Genomic DNA, 22873 nt, shown 5'->3' on the forward strand with positions numbered 1-22873 from the left:
TGAGTCGTTCTCACAAGGAGATGAGTCGTTCTCACAAGGAGTTGAGTCGTTCTCACAAGGAGATGAGTCGTTCTCACAAGGAGTTGAGTCGTTCTCACAAGGAGTTGAGTCGTTCTCACAAGGAGTTGAGTCGTTCTCACAAGGAGTTGAGTCGTTCTCACAAGGAGTTGAGTCATTCTCACGAGGAGTTGAGTCCGATGGAGTACCGTTGGAGGAGTTTAAGAGGGAAGTGACTACCTTTGGATCCTTGGGACATCCCAAAGGTTTGGGGGGGCTGTGGTTGAAGTGAACGTGCAGTAAGAATAGAGAGGCAGTTTGAAGAGAATCTTCAGCGACCAGTACATCTAGGATTCATCAGCTTTTCTGTTAGGAAGCTTGTGCAAGCATCACTTCGCTGCTTTAAGTGTCCCAGCGTGGGACATGTAGAAAATGTAAAAAAATGTAAAGCTTAATAGCTAAGTTTTATATGATGTGGATGTCGTACAAACTAGACAGGACTGATAATTAAAATACCTGACAGGAAACACATTTAACATTCAGTTGATACTTTCTATTTCCTGTCCAGTCACATGATCTATCACATTAGATGTTCTTTCTATTTCCTGTCCAGTCATATGGTCTATTTCCTGTCCAGTATATTATAGATGTTTTTATAGTTATCTATCACATTAGATGTTCTGTCTATTTCCTGTCCAGTCATATGGTCTATTTCCTGTCCAGTCACATGATCTATCACATTAGATGTTCTTTCTATTTCCTGTCCAGTCACATGATCTATCACATTAGATGTTCTTTCTATTTCCTGTCCAGTCATATGGTCTATTTCCTGTCCAGTCACATGATCTATCACATTAGATGTTCTTTCTATTTCCTGTCCAGTCACATGATCTATCACATTAGATGTTCTTTCTATTTCCTGTCCAGTCATATGGTCTATTTCCTGTCCAGTCATATGGTCTATCACATTAGATGTTCTTTCTATTTCCTGTCCAGTCACATGATCTATCACATTAGCTGTTCTTTCTATTTCCTGTCCAGTCACATGGTCTATCACATTAGCTGTTCTTTCTATTTCCTGTCCAGTCATATGGTCTATCACATTAGATGTTCTGTCTATTTCCTGTCCAGTCATATGGTCTATCACATTAGATGTTCTTTCTATTTCCTGTCCAGTCATATGGTCTATCACATTAGATGTTCTTTATTTTTCCTGTCCTTGATGGTCTATCACATTAGATGTTCTTTCTATTTCCTGTCCAGTCATGGATGGTCTATCACAAGATGTTCCATTCATTTCCTGTCCAGTCATATGGCTCTTTATAAGATGTTCTTTCTAGATTTCCTGTCCAGTCATATGGTTGTCTTAGCTGCCTTTCTATTTGCCAGTCAGTCACATGGTCTATCACATTAGCTGTTCTTTCTATTTCCTGTCCAGTCATATGGTCTAACATTAGCTGTTCTTTCTATTTCCTGTCCAGTCACATGGTCTATCACATTAGCTGTTCTTTCTATTTCCTGTCCAGTCATATGGTCTATCACATTAGAGTTTTTCTTTTCCTTGAAGTCATATGGTCTATCACATTAGATGTTCTTTCTATTTCCTTCCAGTCACATGGTCTATCACATTAGATGTTCTGTCATTTCCTGTCCAGTCATATGGTCTATCACATTAGATGGTCTTTCTATTTCCTGTCCAGTCATATGGTCTATCACATTAGATGTTCTTTATATTTCCTGTCCAGGTCACATGGTCTATCACATTAGATGGTCTTTGATTTCCTGTCCAGTCATATGGATGTTCTTTCTATTTCCTGTCCAGTCATATGGTCTATCACATTAGATGTTCTGTCTATTTCCTGTCTAGTCATATGGTCTATCACATTAGATGTTCTTTCTATTTCATGTCCAGTCATATGGATGTTCTTTCTATTTCCTGTCCAGTCATATGGTCTATCACATTAGATGTTCTTTCTATTTCCTGTCCAGTCACATGGTCTATCACATTAGATGTTCTTTCTATTTCCGATAGGACCAGTCATATGGTCTATCGCATTAGATGTTCTTTCTATTTCCTGTCCAGTCACATGGTCTATCACATTAGATGTTCTTTCTATTTCCTGTCCAGTCACATGGTCTATTACATTAGATGTTCTGTCTATTTCCTGTCCAGTCACATGATCTATCACATTAGATGTTCTGTCTATTTCCTGTCCAGTCACATGGTCTATCACATTAGATGACAGTCTATTTCTAAGTGTCCAGTCATATGGATGTTCTTTCTATTTCCTGTCCAGTCACATGGTCTATCACATTAGATGTTCTTTATTTTTCTTCTTGAAGGTGGATTTACGTTTAGCCTGAGAAATATGGATGGGTAAAGAGTTCCATTCAGCTATGGCTCTTTATAAAACTGTAGATTTAAGGCAATTTGTCCTTGGCTTGGGTTGTCTTAGCTGCCCTGAATTTGCCAGTCTGGTTTGGTGGTTATGCGTGTTGCTAGTATGTACTAACTGGCCTGTGTTTTCTATTTTTTATTTAACATTCCTAAAGAAAATCAGAAGACTGGATAGAGTTTTTGTTTTTAACGTGAAGCCATGAGAGATTCTGATGTATAATATTTATACTTATAGAGTGATGAAGGTCATCTGGCAGCCCTGTTTTGAGGGATTGACCATATAACTGGACAGTACTCTTAAGTGTGATAGGACCAGGGACAGTACTCTAAGTGTGATAGGACCAGGGGCAGTACTCTAAGTGTGATAGGACCAGGGGCAGTACTCTAAGTGTGATAGGACCAGGGACAGTACTCTATGTGTGATAGGACCAGGGACAGTACTCTAAGTGTGATAGGACCAGGGACAGTACTCTAAGTGTGATAGGACCAGGGATTGTACCATGTGTGATAGGACCAGGGACAGTACTCTAAGTGTGATAGGACCAGGGACAGTACTCTAAGTGTGATAGGACCAGGGATTGACCATAGAACTGGGCAGTACTCTAAGTGATAGGACCAGGGATTGACCATATAACTGGACAGTACTCTAAGTGTGATAGGACCAGGGACAGACCTATAAGTGTGATAGGACCAGGGATTGACCATAGAACAGGGACAGTACTCTAAGTGTGATAGGACCAGGGACAGTACTCTAAGTGTGATAGGACCAGGGACAGTACTCTAAGTGTGATAGGACCAGGGATTGACCATAGAACTGGACAGTACTCTAAGTGTGATAGGACCAGGGATTGACCATATAACTGGACAGTACTCTATGTGTGATAGGACCAGGGATTGACCGTATAACTGGACAGTACTCTATGTGTGATAGGACCAGGGACAGTACTCTAAGTGTGATAGGACCAGGGACAGTACTCTAAGTGTGATAGGACCAGGGACAGTACTCTAAGTGTGATAGGACCAGGGACAGTACTCTAAGTGTGATAGGACCAGGGATTGACCATATAACCAGACAGTACTCTAAGTGTGATAGGACCAGGGATTGACCATATAACTGGACAGTACTCTAAGTGTGATAGGACCAGGGATTGACCATATAACTGGGCAGTACTCTAAGTGTGATAGGACCAGGGATTGACCATATAACCGGACAGTACTCTAAGTGTGATAGGACCAGGGATTGACCATATAACCAGACAGTACTCTAAGTGTGATAGGACCAGGGATTGACCATATAACTGGACAGTACTCTATGTGTGATAGGACCAGGGATTGACCATATAACTGGGCAGTGCTCTAAGTGTGATAGGACCAGGGATTGACCATATAACCAGACAGTACTCTAAGTGTGATAGGACCAGGGATTGACCATATAACTGGACAGTACTCTAAGTGTGATAGGACCAGGTATTGACCATATAACTGGACAGTACTCTAAGTGTGATAGGACCAGGGATTGACCATAGAACTGGACAGTACTCTAAGTGTGATAGGACCAGGGATTGACCATATAACTGGACAGTACTCTATGTGTGATAGGACCAGGGATTGACCATATAACTGGACAGGACTCTAAGTGTAATAGAACCAGGGATTGACCATATAACTGGACAGTACTCTAAGTGTGATAGGACCAGGGATTGACCATATAACTGGACAGTACTCTAAGTGTGATAGGACCAGGGATTGACCATATAACTGGACAGTACTCTAAGTGTGATAGGACCAGGGATTGACCATATAACTGGACAGTACTCTAAGTGTGATAGGACCAGGGATTGACCATATAACTGGACAGTACTCTAAGTGTGATAGGACCAGGGATTGACCATATAACTGGACAGTACTCTAAGTGTGATAGGACCAGGGATTGACCATAGAACTGGACAGTACTCTATGTGTGATAGGACCAGGGATTGACCATATAACTGGACAGTACTCTAAGTTTGATAGGCCCAGGGATTGACCATATACCCAGACAGTACTCTATGTGTGATAGGACCAGGGATTGACCATATAACTGGACAGTACTCTAAGTGTGATAGGACCAGGGATTGACCATATAACTGGACAGTACTCTAAGTGTGATAGGACCAGGGATTGACCATATAACCAGACAGTACTCTATGTGTGATAGGACCAGGGATTGACCATAGAACTGGATAGTACTCTAAGTGTGATAGGACCAGGGATTGACCATAGAACTGGGCAGTACTCTATGTGTGATAGGACCAAGGATTGACCATAGAACTGGGCAGTACTCTGTGTGATAGGGCCAGGGATTGAATCATTGGGTTGTGCCGTGGCAGAGATCTTTGTGGGCTATACTCGGCCCTGTCTCAGGATAGTAAGTTGGTGGTTGAAGATATCCCTCTAGTGGTGTGCGGGCTGTGCTTTGGCAAAGTGGGTGGGGTTATATCCTTCCTGTTTGGCCCTGTCCGGGGGTGTCATCGGATGGGGCCACAGTGTCTCCTGACCCCTCCTGTCTCAGCCTCCAGTATTTATGCTGCAGTAGTTTATGTGTCGGGGGCTAGGGTCAGTTTGTTATATCTGGAGTACTTCTCCTGTCCTATCCGGTGTCCTGTGTGAATTTACGTATGCTCTCTCCAATTCTCTCTTTCTCTCTTTCTTTCTCTCTCTCTCTCGGAGGACCTGAGCCCTAGGACCATGCCTCAGGACTACCTGACATGATGACTCCTTGCTGTCCCCAGTCCACCTGGCTGTGCTGCTGCTCCAGTTTCAACTGTTCTGCCTGTGATTATTATTATTTGACCATGCTGGTCATTTATGAACATTTGAACATCTTGGCCATGTTCTGTTATAATCTCCACCCGGCACAGCCATAAGAGGACGGACCACCCCTCATAGCCTGGTTCCTCTATAGGTTTCTTCCTAGGTTTTGGCCTTTCTAGGGAGTTTTTTCCTAGCCACCGTGCTTCTACACCTGCATTGCTTGCTGTTTGGGGTTTTAGGCTGGGTTTCTGCACAGCACTTTGAGACATCAGCTGATGTACGAAGGGCTATATAAATCTAAATACATTTGATTTGATTTTAATCACCTGATTCAGTGTGCTAGATGTTACACACTATGAACATTTTCTTGTAACAGCAATTCCCCTTGTCCATCTTAATAACACTATTATCTCGGTGTTCTGACCATGATAAAGCTGTTTCGTTTTTTTTCAGTTGCTCTACATGCATTCTATTCATCGACAAATTCAATTGGGGATCATCAGCAAGCATATATCTTGAACCAAATACAACACATTGATTTTTTTTTTTTGAAATGTTCCACACCAATTTGTTGATATGAACCCACTCAGACACCATTCTTAGTTCACTGCTCAGGACATCTGTTAGCTCATTTACATTCCAATGATGCGCTGAACATTGTAGAGTCATCAGAGTACAGTTGAAGTAGGAAGTTTACATACACTTATGTTGGAGAGATTAAAACTCGTTTTTCAACCACGCCACACATTTCTTGTTAACAAACTATAGTTTTGGGAAAGTGGGTTAGTGGGATCTACTGTGTGCATGACACTTGTAATTTTTCAAACAGTTGTTTACAGACAAATGATTTCACTTTTAATTCACTGTATCACCAGTGGGTCAGAAGTTTACATACACTATGTTGACTGTGGCTTTAAACAGCTTGGAACATTCCAGAAAAGTATGTCATGGCTTTAGAAGCTTCTGATAGGCTAATTGAGATCATTTGAGTCTGTGGATGTACTTCAAGACCGACCTTCAAACTCAGTGCCTCTTTATTTGACATCATGGGAAAATCAACAGAAATCAGCCAAGACCTTAGAAAAAAATTGTAGACCTCCACAAGTCTGGTTCATCCGTGGGAGCAATTTCCAAATATCTGACAGTACCACGTTCATCTGTACAAACAATAGTACGCAAGTATAAACACCATGGGACCACACAGCCGTCATACCGCTCAGGAAGGAGACGCGTTCTGTCTCCTAGAGATGAACGTACTTTGGTGTGAAAAGTACAAATCAATCCCAGAACAACAGTAAAGGACCTGTGAAGATGCTCTAGGAAACAGGTACAAAAGTATCTATATCCACAGTAAAACAAGTCCTATATTGATATAACCTGAAAAGCCGCTCAGCAAGGAAGAAGCCACTGCTCCAAAACCGCCATAAAAAAGCCAGCCAGAGAAATGTCCTCTGGTCTGTCTAAAATATAACTGTTTGGCCATAATTACCATTGTTATGTTTGGAGGAAAAGGGGGAGACTTCCAAGGCAAAGAACACCATCCCAACCATGAAGCACGGGGGTGGCAGCATCATGTTGTGTGGGTGCTATGCTGCAGGAGGGACTGGTGCACTTCACAAAATAGATAGCATCATGAGGGGGGGGGGGAAATATGTGGATACATTGAAGCAACATCTCAAGACATCAGTCAGGAAGTTAAAGCTTGGTCATAAATGGGTCTTCCAAATGGACAATGACCCAAGCATACTTCCAATGTTGTGGCAAAATGACTTAAGGACAACAAAGTCAAGGTATTGGAGTGGCCATCACAAAGCCATGACCTCAATCCTATAGAACATTTGTGGGCAGAACTGAAAAAGTGTGTGCGAGCAAGGAGACCTACAAACCTGATTCAGTTACACCAGCTCTGTCAGGAGGAATGGGCCAAAATTCACCCAACTTATTGTGGGAAGCTTGTGGAAGGCTACCCAAAACGTTTGACCCAAGTTAATCATTTTGAAGGCAATGCTACCAAATACTAATTGAGTGTATGTAAACACCTGACCCACTGGGAATGTGAATAAAGCTTAAATAAATCATTCTCTCTACTATTATTCTGACATTTCACGTTCTTAAAATAAAGTGGTGATCCTAACTGACCTAAAACAGGGAATTTTTACAAGGATTAAATGTCAGGAATTGTGAAAAACTGAGTTTAAATGTATTTGGCTCAGGTGTATGTAAACTGGCGACTTCAACTGTAAATGATGGGAATTAACGGTAACTGTAGGCCGGTGATATACATTCACAAGACAGTTTATTAGGTACACCAACCTTTCATGAAAATGTATTGCTCCTGCAGACAGTGAGTCATGTGGCCATGGCTTGCTATATAAACCAGGCAGACAGGCATCAAGGCATTCAGTTACTGATTGAACATCAGAATGGGCGAAACCAGTGACTTGGAACGTGGTACATTATACCGTTTATTCAAATAATCAAAGCTTGATTACAAATTGATTAATTGAATCAGCTGTGTAGTCATGCTAGAGATTAAACCAAAAAAAATTCCACACCTTGGGGTCCCCAGGACAGAGTTAGGGAAGCGTTTGCTATAGGTCCCTGGCCGAGTCAGCAGTCACATCAAACATCTCAGGAAGGGCCTGAAAGAAACGGAAGCTTGACTAGTGGAGAGCTGCTCCAAGGCAGCTGGTCAGTGGTAGAAGCGGCCAAGCGGGGTCATGGTTCATACGTTGAGTCAGTATGGACAACTCTGTGGGAATATAATAACAATATGAAGTTTAAGATGTTTATTGGGCACCACTTGTTACACAGAACAAGACATTTGAAATAACATGTTATTAAGTTATTTTATCAAACTTAGAAACAGCAGTCAACTCAATAAAAGAGGAGGCGAGAGGTGTGTGTGTGTGTGTGTGTGTGTGTGTGTGTGTGTGTGTGTGTGTGTGTGTGTGTGTGTGTGTGTGTGTGTGTGTGTGTGTGTGTGTGTGTGTGTGTGTGTGTGTGTGCACTTCACTGTTCCGTCATTAAACAGTTTTACATATTCATAAGCTTCATCACAAACTTACTTTTATTTGGTCATTTCATTTCAAAACATTTTCTTCTTAATAAACAATTATCAAACACTCTTGAACCATAATCAAACATGGACTACGCATTGTTACACAAGTAAACCCTCGCATTTATTATTGTCAGGTTAATCATGTTTACTGATTAAGGTCTTTACAGTATGAATAGAATAACTTAATTTAACCTTTGACATTTCTCTGCCCCTCAACAATATACAGAGAGGGATTGAATTGACAGTAATCGGATACGGACGTATTGACTAGGAAGCAACAGCATATAATAAATATCGCTAAGGATGCACAACAAATGACATGACTATGTTAGCACGCAGCCTAGTCAACGGAGCATAAAAAAGCTAACTGAATTTATAACGATTTTTTTAAATCATGACAAAATTGTTACAATTTCTTCCCGTCCACACCAGGTTGCGTTTTCTTGGTAAAATCTCCTTTGCTCACCTGGAATGTAAAATATTTGCACATTTTTAAAACCAATCAATTGTTCCGTTTAGTCCCTGATTTTAAGTCAAAAGAAAACTGAATTTTTTAAAATATTTTTTTTGCAGGATAGGATTTCCTTCTCTTTAAGATTTAGATGCACTATTGTAAAGTGACTGCTGGCTATGCCAGATCACCTGGATAAATTCTGACTTAAATGTAAATGTTTTAATAGGAGAGGTTTAAGAGGATCTTGGAAGAAAACTGAATTTAAAAATATTTTTTTTTATTTCTCGTTAGCACATGTTGTGTTTCAGGATTTTTACATTTACATTTATTTTAAGTTTGTGTTTAGTTGCCTGTTGCATTGCATTGACGTCACGGTTAGTTTATTCTTGATTTGTTTTTGTATTTGCTTAAGGTTCACTTTATTCATTAAAAGTATGTGGAACTCGAAGTACGCTGGGCCTTGGTCCACTCATTCCAACGAACGTGACAAGTATTGAGACAGACAGTGATGAGTGGTGAGGCTGAGGCAGGCTGCAACGCAGGAGGAAGCAGAGGAGACAGAGAGAGAAGAAGAAGCAAATCAGAAAGACACATTGTGGTTCCCAAACTTGGGGTCGGGGCCCCATGTGGGGTCCCCTTAGAGAAACATATTATAGATTCTAGTTTATAGTTTATAGATGATAGTTTATAGATTCTAATTTATAGTTTATAGATTCTAATTTATAGTTTATAGATTTTGGTTTATAGTTTACAGATTATAGTTTATAGTTTTTAGATTATAGTTTATAGATTATAGTTTAGAGTTTATAGTTTATAGATGATAGTTTATAGATTATAAATCAAATCAAATTTTATTTGTCACATACACATGGTTAGCAGATGTTAATGCGAGTGTAGCGAAATGCTTGTGCTTCTAGTTCCGACAATGCAGTGATAACCAACAAGTAATCTAACTAACAATTCCAAAACTACTGTCTTATACACAGTGTAAGGGGATAAAGAATATGTACATAAGGATATATGAATGAGTGATGGTACAGAGCAGCATACAGTAGATGGTATCGAGTACAGTATATACATATGAGATGAGTATGTAGACAAAGTAAACAAAGTGGCATAGTTAAAGTGGCTAGTGATACAAGTATTACATAAGGATGCAGTCGATGATGTAGAGTACAGTATATACGTATGCATATGAGATGAATAATGTAGGGTAAGTAACATTATATAAGGTAGCATTGTTTAAAGTGGCTAGTGATATATTTACATCATTTCCCATCAATTCCCATTATTAAAGTGGCTGGAGTTGGGTCAGTGTCAATGACAGTGTGTTGGCAGCAGCCACTCAATGTTAGTGGTAGCTGTTTAACAGTCTGATGGCCTTGAGATAGAAGCTGTTTTTCAGTCTCTCGGTCCCAGCTTTGATGCACCTGTACTGACCTCGCCTTCTGGATGATAGCGGGGTGAACAGGCAGTGGTTCGGGTGGTTGATGTCCTTGATGATCTTTATGGCCTTCCTGTAACATCGGGTGGTGTAGGTGTCCTGGAGGGCAGGTAGTTTGCCCCGGTGATGCGTTGTGCAGACCTCACTACCCTCTGGAGAGCCTTACGGTTGAGGGCGGAGCAGTTGCCGTACCAGGCGGTGATACAGCCCGCCAGGATGCTCTCGATTGTGCATCTGTAGAAGTTTGTGAGTGCTTTTGGTGACAAGCCGCATTTCTTCAGCCTCCTGAGGTTGAAGAGGCGCTGCTGCGCCTTCTTCACGACGCTGTCAGTGTGAGTGGACCAATTCAGTTTGTCTGTGATGTGTATGCCGAGGAACTTAAAACTTGCTACCCTCTCCACTACTGTTCCATCGATGTGGATAGGGGGTGTTCCCTCTGCTGTTTCCTGAAGTCCATAATCATCTCCTTAGTTTTGTTGACGTTGAGTGTGAGGTTATTTTCCTGACACCACACTCCGAGGGCCCTCACCTCCTCCCTGTAGGCCGTCTCGTCGTTGTTGGTAATCAAGCCTACCACTGTTGTGTCGTCCGCAAACTTGATGATTGAGTTGGAGGCGTGCGTGGCCAGGCAGTCGTGGGTGAACAGGGAGTACAGGAGAGGGCTCAGAACGCACCCTTGTGGGGCCCCCGTGTTGAGGATCAGCGGGGAGGAGATGTTGTTGCCTACCCTCACCACCTGGGGGCGGCCCATCAGGAAGTCCAGTACTCAGTTGCACAGGGCGGGGTCGAGACCCAGGGTCTCGAGCTTAATGACGAGTTTGGAGGGTACTATGGTGTTGAATGCCGAGCTGTAATCGATGAACAGCATTCTCACATAGGTATTCCTCTTGTCCAGATGGGTTAGGGCAGTGTGCAGTGTGGTTGAGATTGCATCGTCTGTGGACCTATTTGGGCGGTAAGCAAATTGGAGTGGGTCTAGGGTGTCAGGTAGGGTGGAGGTGATATGGTCCTTGACTCGACTCTCAAAGCACTTCATGATGACGGAAGTGAGTGCTACGGGGCGGTAGTCGTTTAGCTCAGTTACCTTAGCTTTCTTGGGAACAGGAACAATGGTGGCCCTCTTGAAGCATGTGGGAACAGCAGACTGGTATAGGGATTGATTGAATATGTCCGTAAACACACCGGCCAGCTGGTCTGCGCATGCTCTGAGGGCGCGGCTGGGGATGTCGTCTGGGCCTGCAGCCTTGCGAGGGTTAACATGTTTAAATGTCTTACTCACCTCGGTTGCAGTGAAGGAGAGGCTGCATGTTTTGGTTGCGGGCCGTGTCAGTGGCACTGTAATGTCTTCAAAGTGGGCAAAAAAGTTATTTAGTCTGCCTGGGAGCAAGACATCCTGGTCCGTGACTGGGCTGGATTTCTTCTTGTAGTCCGTAATTGACTGTAGACCCTGCCACATGCCTCTTGTGTCTGAGCCGTTGAATGGAGATTCTACTTTGTCTCTGTACTGACGCTTAGCTTGTTTGATAGCCTTGCGGAGGGAATAGCTGCATTGTTTATATTCGGACATGTTACCAGTCACCTTGCCCTGATTAAAAGCAGTGGTTCGCGCTTTCAGTTTCACGCGAATGCTGCCATCAATCCACGGTTTCTGGTTAGGGAATGTTTTAATCGTTGCTATGGGAACGACATCTTCAACGCACGTTCTAATGAACTCGCACACCGAATCAGCGTATTCATCAATATTGTTATCTGACGCAATACGAAACATGTCCCAGTCCACGTGATGGAAGCAGTCTTGGAGTGTGGAGTCAGCTTGGTCGGACCAGCGTTGGACAGACCTCAGCGTGGGAGCCTCTTGTTTTAGTTTCTGTCTGTAGGCAGGGATCAACAAAATGGAGTCGTGGTCAGCTTTTCCGAAAGGAGGGCGGGGCAGGGCCTTATATGCGTCACGGAAGTTAGAGTAACAATGATCCAAGGTTTTTACCGCCCTGGTTGCGCAATCGATATGCTGATAAAATTTAGGGAGTCTTGTTTTCAGATTAGCCTTGTTAAAATCCCCAGCTACAAGTTATTATTTTATTAGCTAGCTATTCTCGATAGAAAACATTCTACCCCCCCAAAAAATATATATGAATGAGACACTGCTTCACTCTACGCTTTACTTGACACAAAGATTATCCCAATAAATGGAGAGAGAGGCAGGACAAGAAAACAATGGTTGTAAACACAGAACACAGATTCACAAGCACATTTCACAGTTGTAAATGTTAGGGATTTCTGACCATTGGCTCAGAAATCGTTCTTCATTTCTTCGAATTGTAGACTTATGTAAAATAAAATATTTCACAAAAATTCATCATATAGATGGATTATGGTTTAATTTGTGAAATATTTGGCATAATTGTTTTTATTTTTTGACGGTTTGTGGTTTTATTTACAAAATATTTAAATATTTTGACAAATCAGAGTTTTATTTATGATTTATTTTGAATATATACGCCCGGATCGTGGTACACATATTTACAGAATAAATAAATGAATCTCACTCCATATTATAGCCAGCTGTGGATTCTCTCATTGATAACAACATTTCCTCATCCAACTTTCTGCTCCTCCACCACCGACCCCCTCCTCTATAACCTGTCCAACAACCTCAACCCCAGCTTTTCTAACCACGAAACAATATGTTTCCATATGTTCTCAATCCACACTGCTCTCTAGGCGACAACGGACAACAAAACACAAACCCTGCCTTTTCAAATGGCACCCTATTCCCTATAGTGTACTACTTTAGACCAGAGCCCTATTCCCTATAGTGTACTACTTTAGACCAGGGCCCTATTCCCTATAGTGCACTACTTTAGACCAGAGCCCTATTCCCTATATAGTGTACTACTTTAGACCAGAGCCCTATTCCCTATATAGTGCACTACTTTAGACCAGAGCCCTATTCCCTATATAGTACACTACTTTAGACCAGGGCCCTATTCCCTATATAGTACACTACTTTAGACCAGAGCCCTATTCCCTATATAGTACACTACTTTAGATCAGAGCCCTATTCCCTATATAGTACACTACTTTAGACCAGAGCCCTATTCCCTATATAGTGCACTACTATAGACCAGAGCCCTATTCCCTATATAGTGCACTACTTTAGACCAGGGCCCTATTCCCTATATAGTGCACTACTTTAGACCAGAGCCCTATGACACCCTATTCCCTATATAGTGTACTACTGTTGACCAGGGCTCTATGGTACCCTATTCCCTATATAGTGCACTACTTTTGACCAAGGTCAAATGGAGAATAGGGTACCATTTAGGACACATCCAAAGTAACCAGCAACGTAGCCAATTCCCTCTACGGGGTGTCAAACACTACTACCATAAAGTGCAGTATTGGCAGGAAGACTCTAAGTAGCAGGATCTCACGTGTCAACAAAACTCTCCTTGAGTTCGGACAGCGTCAGCGTTCTTTAAACTTATGTGATCCAAGTTAGGCCTGGTCACCTGGCCACACTTACGGCATCTAGGCCTAGGCCCTAAACATGATTGTTAGCAATCATCCTAACACTAATTAATAATAATTAATCTAAATAACAACAAAGACATATTATTATCTATCTTAAATCAGTTCTGACAAAAAAAAAGTTTTTCACGTTACAGCATCTAGATTTAGTGACTTGACAAGGCCTAATAACGAGATGGGCCGAACTAAGTAGAAGTTAATGTAACATCTATTTAAATCACAAACACATAAAGCCTAAGGAACCAACTAAAATGCATAGTTGCAGCAGGCCTAACTCGCCCAGGTGTCTAGTTGTATATCATTTAACCAACCACAGACCCACAGTTGATGTACCTGATTGACAACACTTTTCCCAAAGATGAATCGCGTAGACGGAAAGTTTGCCCAGGAAACAATTGCATCCAATTGTTTGATGCTACCACGCCCTTCCAAATCAAAACCAAACATGGATTCATGTTGTATCTCGTTTAGAAACCCGTCTGTGTTTCACATAAGTGTGTCTAGCTAATCAGCCTCGCAATTGTGCAAGAAACTTCAGCAGATGGGAAGTATGTGGAAAGGGAGGGTGTACCTGCTAACATTGACATCCATCTATTAGAATGAAGGGGGTGAGGCTTCTTCTTCTTCTTCTTCTTCTTCTTCAAGATTTTATTGGTGGATTACATCCAAAGAAAGGTGTATTGCCGCCACCTGCTGGAGAGGGTAAAAACTGAGATACTTTAATAAACATACTTATATTATTCTCAAAAAACAAAGTCAAATGTACTCCTTCTGTTGGTCTAAACTACTCAGATCCCAACACAGGCTCTGGGGCCGGATCCATACAGGCTCTGTGGTCTGATCCCCACAGGCTCTGGGGCCTGATTCCTACAGACTCTGGGGCCTGATTCCTACAGACTCTGGGGCCTGATTCCTACAGACTCTGGGGCCTGATCCCTACAGGCTCTGGGGCCTGATTCCTACAGACTCTGGGGTCTGATTCCTACAGACTCTGGGGCCTGATTCCTACAGACTCTGGGGCCTGATTCCTACAGGCTCTGGGGCCTGATTCCTACAGACTCAGGGGCCTGATTCCTACAGACTCTGGGGCCTGATTCCTACAGACTCTGGGGCCTGATTCCTACAGACTCTGGGGCCTGATTCCTACAGACTCTGGGGCCTGATCCCGACAGGCTCTGGGGCCTGATCCCGACAGACTCTGGGGTCTGATTCCTACAGACTCTGGGGCCTGATCCCGACAGGCTCTGGGGTCTGATTCCTACAGACTCTGGGGCCTGATCCCGACAGGCTCTGGGGCCTGATTCCTACAGGCTCTGGGGCCTGATTCCTACAGAATCTGGGGCCTGATTCCTACAGACTCTGGGGCCTGATCCCCACAGGCTCTGTGGCCTGATCCATACAGGCTCTGGGGCCTGATCCCCACAGGCTCTGTGGTCTGATCCCCACAGGCTCTGGGGTCTGATCCCCACAGGCTCTGTGGTCTGATCCCCACAGGCGCTGGGGTCTGATCCCCACAGGCTCTGTGGTCTGATCCCCACAGGCTCTGTGGTCTGATCCCCACAGGCTCTGTGGTCTGATCCCCACAGGCTCTGTGGCCTGATCCATACAGGCTCTGTGGTCTGATCCCCACAGGCTCTGTGGTCTGATCCCCACAGGCTCTGTGGTCTGATCCCCACAGGCTCTGTGGTCTGATCCCCACAGGCTCTGGGGCCTGATCCCCACAGGCTCTGTGGTCTGATCCCCCACAGGCGCTGTGGTCTGATCCCCACAGGCTCTGTGGTCTGATCCATACAGGCTCTGTGGCCTGATCCCCACAGACTCAGGGGTCTGATTCCTACAGGCTCTGGGGCCTGATCCCGACAGGCTCTGGGGCCTGATTCCTACAGACTCTGGGGCCTGATCCCGACAGGCTCTGGGGCCTGATTCCTATAGACTCAGGGGTCTGATTCCTATAGACTCAGGGGTCTGATTCCTACAGGCTCTGGGGCCTGAGAGGGGGAAGCATCTTCAGACAATATTCCCTGCATTGTTTCAGCTGTGAAATCCTGGAGATCCAATAACCTTTTTTTTTTTTTTTTTTTTGCTTTCACAATGATTTCCAGTTTCTTCTATTGTTTGCTAGTTCATCCAGAAAAAACATGTGCACTAAATGCAACAAAACCAACCTTATTCACAATTAGGGTTTCAGGAAGTCTCAACTGACTGACATCCACAGGCTGCTGGGCATCCGCTGCCAAAGCTTCATCATCTCTTCTCGCTGCTTCGTCGAGTTTCACCGCCTCTGTATAGGAGATCTTCTCAGCAGCCCCGATCCTCCCTGTTTTTGACCTCCTTCAGCCTAACAGGACACCAAGGAAACTCTGGAACGTGATTCCCATCACAATTGCAACACTGTCTCAGACTCTTCAACAAATCAAAATCAAATCAAATCAAATGTATTTATATAGCCCTTCGTACATCAGCTGATATCTCAAAGTGCTGTACAGAAACCCAGCCTAAAACCCCAAACAGCAAACAGCAAGCAATGCAGGTGTAGAAGCACGGTGGCTAGGAAAAACTCCCTAGAAAGGCCAAAACCTAGGAAGAAACCTAGAGAGGAACCAGGCTATGTGGGGTGGCCAGTCCTCTTCTGGCTGTGGGGTGGAGATTATAACAGAACATGGCCAAGATGTTCAAATGTTCATAAATGACCAGCATGGTCTGAATAATAGTAGGGGCAGAACAGTTGAAACTGGAGCAGCAGCATGGCCAGGTGGACTGGGGACAGCAAGGAGTCATCATGTCAGGTAGTCCTGGGGCACGGTCCTAGGGCTCAGGGGTCCTCAGAGAGAGAGAAAGAAAGAGAGCTTGGGAGCATATGTGGGGTGGCCCGTCCTCTTCTGGCTGTTTCAGGTGGAGATTATAACATAACATGGCCAAGATGTTCAAATGTTCATAAATGACCAGCATGGTTGAATAATAGTCAGGCAGAACAGTTGAAACTGGAGCAGCAAGCATGGCCAGGTGGTTGGGGACAGTCTCAAGGAGTCATCATGTCAGGTAGTCCTGGGGCATGGTCCTAGGGCTCAGGTCAGTCTGAAACTGGAGCAGCAGCATGGCCAGGTGGACTGGGGACAGCAAGGAGTCGTCATGTCAGGTAGTCCTGGGGCATGGTTCAGGGCTCAGGTCCTCCGAGAAACTCTGAGAAAGCTTTCCAAAGAAGGAGAGAATTAGAGAACTCTCTACTGTATATATAGTCTCTCTACTGTATATAGCCTCTACTGTATACAGCCTCTCTACTGTATATAGCCTCTCTACTGTATATAGTCTCTCTACTGTATATAGCCCTCTACTGTATATAGGCTCTCTACTGTATATAGTCTCTCTACTGTATATAGCCTCTCTTCTGCATATAGCCTCCACTGCATATAGCCTCTACTGCATATAGCCTCTACTGTATATAGTCTCTCTACTGCATATAGCCTCTCTACTGCATATAGCAAAGTTCTACTGTATATAGCCTCTCTACTGTATATAGCCTCTCTACTGTCCAGGAACTCTTTGTTACTGTTTATTTACAGCCTCATCTACTGTATACAGCCTCTCTACTGTGGGGTTTACAGCCTCTACAGCACTTTGAGATATCCTCTCTACTGTATAAATAGTTTCTCTACTGTATATAGTCTTTTCTGTGACTGTATATAGCCTCTCTGCCATTCAGATGTGCCCCCTCTACTATATATAGCCTCTCTACTGCATATAGCCTCTCTACTGTATATAGCCTCTCTACTGTATATAGTGTCTCTACTGTATATAGCCTCTCTACTGTTATAACCTCTCTACTGTATATAACCTCTCTACTGTATATAACCTCTCTACTGTATATAGCCTCTCTACTGTATATAACTCTCTACTGTATATAACCTCTCTACTGTATATAACCTCTCTACTGTATATAACCTCTCTACTGTATATAGCCTTCCTCTACTGTATATAGCCTCTCTACTGTATATAGTCTCTCTACTGTATATAACCTCTCTACTGTATATAACCTCTCTACTGTATATAACTTTCTCTCTACTGTATATAGCCTCTCTACTGTATACAGCCTCTCTACTGTATATAGCCCCTCTACTGTATATAGCCTCTCTACTGTATATAGCCTCTCTACTGTATATAGCTCTCTCTACTGTATTTAGCCTCTGAACTGTTCAGCTCTCTACTGTATATAGCCTCTCTACTGTATATAGTCTATCTACTGTATACAGCCCTCTAGGCTGATTATATAGCTCTCTGACTGTTTAGGGTAGCCCCTCTACTGTATATAGCCTCTCTACTGTATATAGCCTCTCTACTGTATATAGCCTCTCTACTGTATATAGCCTCTCTACTGTATACACCTGCTCTACTGTATATAGCCTCTCTACTGTATATAGTCTCTCTACTGTATATAGCCCTCTACTGTATATAGCCTCTCTACTGTATATAACCTCTCTACTGTATATAGCCTCTCTACTGTATACAGCCTCTCTACTGTATATAGCCCCTCTACTGTATATAGCCTCTCTACTGTATATAGCCTCTAGACTGTATACAGCCTCTCTACTGTATATAGCCTCTCTACTGTACATAGCCTCTACTGTATATAGCCTCTACTGTATATAACCTATCTACTGTATATAACCTCTCTACTGTATATAGCCTCTCTACTGTATATAGCCTCTCTACTGTATATAACCTCTCTACTGTATATAGCCTCTCTACTGTATGTAGCCTCTCTACTGTATATAGCCTCTCTACTGTATATAGCCTCTCTACTGTATAAAACCTCTCTACTGTATATAACCTCTCTACTGTATATAGCCTCTCTACTGTATATAGCCTCTCTACTGTATACAGCCTCTCTACTGTATATAGCCCCTCTAGATGTATATAACCTCTACTGTATATAACCTCTACTGTATATAGCCTCTCTACTGTATACAGCCTCTCTACTGTATATAGCCTCTCTACTGTATATAGCCTAACTCTACTGTATATAGCCTCTCTACTGTATATAGCCTCTCTACTGTATATAACCTCTCTACTGTATATAGCCTCTCTACTGTATATAGCCTCTCTACTGTATATAGCCTCTCTACTGTATATAACCTCTCTACTGTATATAGCCTGTCTTTTTACTGTTGTTGTATTTCTTAATCTACCTATTGTTCACCTAATACCTTTTTTGTACTATTGGTTAGAGCCTGTAAGTCAGCATTTCACTGTGAGGTCTACTGCACCTGTTGTATTCGGCTTTTACGTGACAAAATAAACTTTGATTTGTATGGACAGATCCTAGCCAGCACTCCTGCTCTGAGACACTGTGGATATGGACCCAGATCACAGAACATGCATATCATTCATGTAATAATAGAACTTTATTACTACAAATGTATGGGTCAATCCCATCAGAGCACAAAAGCAGAGTAATATAATAATATATGCCATTTAGCTGACGTTTTTATCCAAAGCGACTTACAGTCATGTGTGCATACATTCTACGTATGGGTGGTCCAAGGAATCGAACCCACTACCCTGGCGTTACAAGCGCCATGCTCTACCAACTGAGCCACAGAAGGACCAGTTACTGAAATAATAATAAATGAATAATAACATAAATAAGGTAAATAAGGTAAACATAAATAAGGTAAACATAAATAAGGTAAACATAAATCAGGTAAACATAAATAAGGTAAACATAAATAAGGTAAACATAAATAAGGTAAACAAGATATTAAATAATACATTTTATTCACACCGACTGACACAACTGTAACTCGTGTAATTGTCGCATCAACCGGGTTCATTAGAATGTGTTTCAGTGCAGCTCATGAAAACAAAAACATCCATATAATCATTGTAGATTGGATGATCTCAACTGCTAACCAGCAGAGTGTTGTCAGGGGCTAGGTGAGAGTAGGGGGTAGTGGTAGAGTGTTGTCAGGGGCTAGGTGAGAGTAGGGGGTAGTGGTAGAGTGTTGTCAGGGGCTAGGTGAGAGTAGGGGGTAGTGGTAGGGTGTTGTCAGGGGCTAGGTGAGAGTAGGGGGTAGTGGTAGAGTGTTGTCAGGGGCTAGGTGAGAGGCAGGGGGTAGTGGTAGGGTGTTGTCAGGGGCTAGGTGAGAGTAGGGGGTAGTGGTAGGGTGTTGTCAGGGGCTAGGTGAGAGTAGGGGGTAGTGGTAGAGTGTTGTCAGGGGCTAGGTGAGAGTAGGGGGTAGTGGTAGGGTGTTGTCAGGGGCTAGGTGAGAGTAGGGGTAGTGGTAGAGTGTTGTCAGGGGCTAGGTGAGAGTAGGGGGTAGTGGTAGGGTGTTGTCAGGGGCTAGGTGAGAGTAGGGGGTAGTGGTAGGGTGTTGTCAGGGGCTAGGTGAGGGAGTAGGGGGTAGTGGTAGGGTGTTGTCAGGGGCTAGGTGAGAGTAGGGGTAGTGGTAGGGTGTTGTCAGGGGCTAGGTGAGAGTAGGGGGTAGTGGTAGGGTGTTGTCAGGGGCTAGGTGAGAGTAGGGGGTAGTGGTAGGGTGTTGTCAGGGGCTAGGTGAGAGTAGGGGGTAGTGGTAGGGTGTTGTCAGGGGCTAGGTGAGAGTAGGGGGTAGTGGTAGGGTGTTGTCAGGGGCTAGGTGAGAGTAGGGGGTAGTGGTAGGGTGTTGTCAGGGGCTAGGTGAGAGTAGGGGGTAGTGGTAGGGTGTTGTCAGGGGCTAGGTGAGAGTAGGGGTAGTGGTAGGGTGTTGTCAGGGGCTAGGTGAGAGTAGGGGGTAGTGGTAGGGTGTTGTCAGGGGCTAGGTGTGGTAGTAGGGGGTAGTGGTAGGGTGTTGTCAGGGGCTAGGTGAGAGTAGGGGTAGTGGTAGGGTGTTGTCAGGGGCTAGGTGAGAGTAGGGGGTAGTGGTAGGGTGTTGTCAGGGGCTAGGTGAGAGTAGGGGGTAGTGGTAGGGTGTTGTCAGGGGCTAGGTGAGAGTAGGGGTAGTGGTAGGGTGTTGTCAGGGGCTAGGTGAGAGTAGGGGTAGTGGTAGGGTTTAGTCAGGGGCTAGGTGAGAGTAGGGGTAGTGGTAGGGTGTTGTCAGGGGCTAGGTGAGAGTAGGGGGTAGTGGTAGGGTGTTGTCAGGGGCTAGGTGAGAGTAGGGGTAGTGGTAGGGTGTTGTCAGGGGCTAGGTGAGAGTAGGGGTAGTGGTAGGGTGTTGTCAGGGGCTAGGTGAGAGTAGGGGGTAGTGGTAGGGTGTTGTCAGGGGCTAGGTGAGAGTAGGGGTAGTGGTAGGGTGTTGTCAGGGGCTAGGTGAGAGTAGGGGTAGTGGTAGGGTGTTGTCAGGGGCTAGGTGAGAGTAGGGGGTAGTGGTAGGGTTTGTCAGGGGCTAGGTGAGAGTAGGGGGTAGTGGTAGGGTGTTGTCAGGGGCTAGGTGAGAGTAGGGGTAGTGGTAGGGTTTGTCAGGGCTAGGTGAGAGTAGGGGGTAGTGGTAGGGTGTTGTCAGGGGCTAGGTGAGAGTAGGGGGTAGTGGTAGGGTTTAGTCAGGGGCTAGGTGAGAGTAGGGGGTAGTGGTAGGGTTTAGTCAGGGGCTAGGTGAGAGTAGGGGGTAGTGGTAGGGTGTTGTCAGGGGCTAGGTGAGAGTAGGGGGTAGTGGTAGGGTGTTGTCAGGGGCTAGGTGAGAGTAGGGGGTAGTGGTAGGGTGTTGTCAGGGGCTAGGTGAGAGTAGGGGGTAGTGGTAGGGTTTAGTCAGGGGCTAGGTGAGAGTAGGGGTAGTGGTAGGGTGTTGTCAGGGGCTAGGTGAGAGTAGGGGTAGTGGTAGGGTGTTGTCAGGGGCTAGGTGAGAGTAGGGGGTAGTGGTAGGGTGTTGTCAGGGGCTAGGTGAGAGTAGGGGTAGTGGTAGGGTTTAGTCAGGGGCTAGGTGAGAGTAGGGGTAGTGGTAGGGTGTTGTCAGGGGCTAGGTGAGAGTAGGGGGTAGTGGTAGGGTTTAGTCAGGGGCTAGGTGAGAGTAGGGGTAGTGGTAGGGTGTTGTCAGGGGCTAGGTGAGAGTAGGGGTAGTGGTAGGGTTTAGTCAGGGGCTAGGTGAGAGTAGGGGGTAGTGGTAGGGTTTAGTCAGGGGCTAGGTGAGAGTAGGGGTAGTGGTAGGGTTTGTCAGGGGCTAGGTGAGAGTAGGGGTAGTGGTAGGGTGTTGTCAGGGGCTAGGTGAGAGTAGGGGGTAGTGGTAGGGTGTTGTCAGGGGCTAGGTGAGAGTAGGGGGTAGTGGTAGGGTTTAGTCAGGGGCTAGGTGAGAGTAGGGGGTAGTGGTAGGGTGTTGTCAGGGCTAGGTGAGAGTAGGGGTAGTGGTAGGGTGTTGTCAGGGGCTAGGTGAGAGTAGGGGTAGTGGTAGGGTGTTGTCAGGGGCTAGGTGAGTAGGGGTAGTGGGGGTAGTGGTAGGGTTTAGGGTCAGGGGCTAGGTGAGAGTAGGGGGTAGTGGTAGGGTGTTGTCAGGGGCTAGGTGAGAGTAGGGGGTAGTGGTAGGGTTTAGTCAGGGGCTAGGTGAGAGTAGGGGGTAGTGGTAGGGTGTTGTCAGGGGCTAGGTGAGAGTAGGGGGTAGTGGTAGGGTTTAGTCAGGGGCTAGGTGAGAGTAGGGGGTAGTGGTAGGGTTTAGTCAGGGGCTAGGTGAGAGTAGGGGGTAGTGGTAGGGTGTTGTCAGGGGCTAGGTGAGAGTAGGGGGTAGAGGTAGGGTGTTGTCAGGGGCTAGGTGAGAGTAGGGGGTAGTGGTAGGGTGTTGTCAGGGGCTAGGTGAGAGTAGGGGGTAGTGGTAGGGTGTTGTCAGGGGCTAGGTGAGAGTAGGGGTAGTGGTAGGGTGTTGTCAGGGGCTAGGTGAGTAGGGGGTAGTGGTAGGGTGTTTGTCAGGGGCTAGGTGAGAGTAGGGGTAGTGGTAGGGTTTAGTCAGGGGCTAGGTGAGAGTAGGGGGTAGTGGTAGGGTGTTGTCAGGGGCTAGGTGAGAGTAGGGGGTAGTGGTAGGGTTTGTCAGGGGCTAGGTGAGAGTAGGGGGTAGTGGTAGGGTGTTGTCAGGGGCTAGGTGAGAGTAGGGGTAGTGGTAGGGTTTAGTCAGGGGCTAGGTGAGTAGGGGGTAGTGGTAGGGTTTGTCAGGGGCTAGGTGAGAGTAGGGGGTAGTGGTAGGGTTTAGTCAGGGGCTAGGTGAGGGGAGGTAGTAGGGGGTAGTGGTAGGGTTTAGTCAGGGGCTA

The 22873-nt window shown here is 44.9% G+C and overlaps 1 long non-coding RNA gene across 1 annotated transcript; it reads right to left on the minus strand.

Moving 5' to 3' along the window:
• Nucleotides 1-7625: 7625 nt before the first annotated feature.
• Nucleotides 7626-14272, minus strand: LOC118380255 (uncharacterized). Its single transcript, XR_004824813.1, has 2 exons — nt 14012-14272; nt 7626-7940 (listed from the first exon to the last, which is right to left on the minus strand). It is a non-coding gene; the product is annotated as an uncharacterized LOC118380255 (long non-coding RNA).
• Nucleotides 14273-22873: the final 8601 nt, after the last annotated feature.

Source organism: Oncorhynchus keta, chromosome 8 (assembly GCF_023373465.1).
Source record: "Oncorhynchus keta strain PuntledgeMale-10-30-2019 chromosome 8, Oket_V2, whole genome shotgun sequence".
NCBI lineage: Eukaryota > Metazoa > Chordata > Actinopteri > Salmoniformes > Salmonidae > Oncorhynchus > Oncorhynchus keta.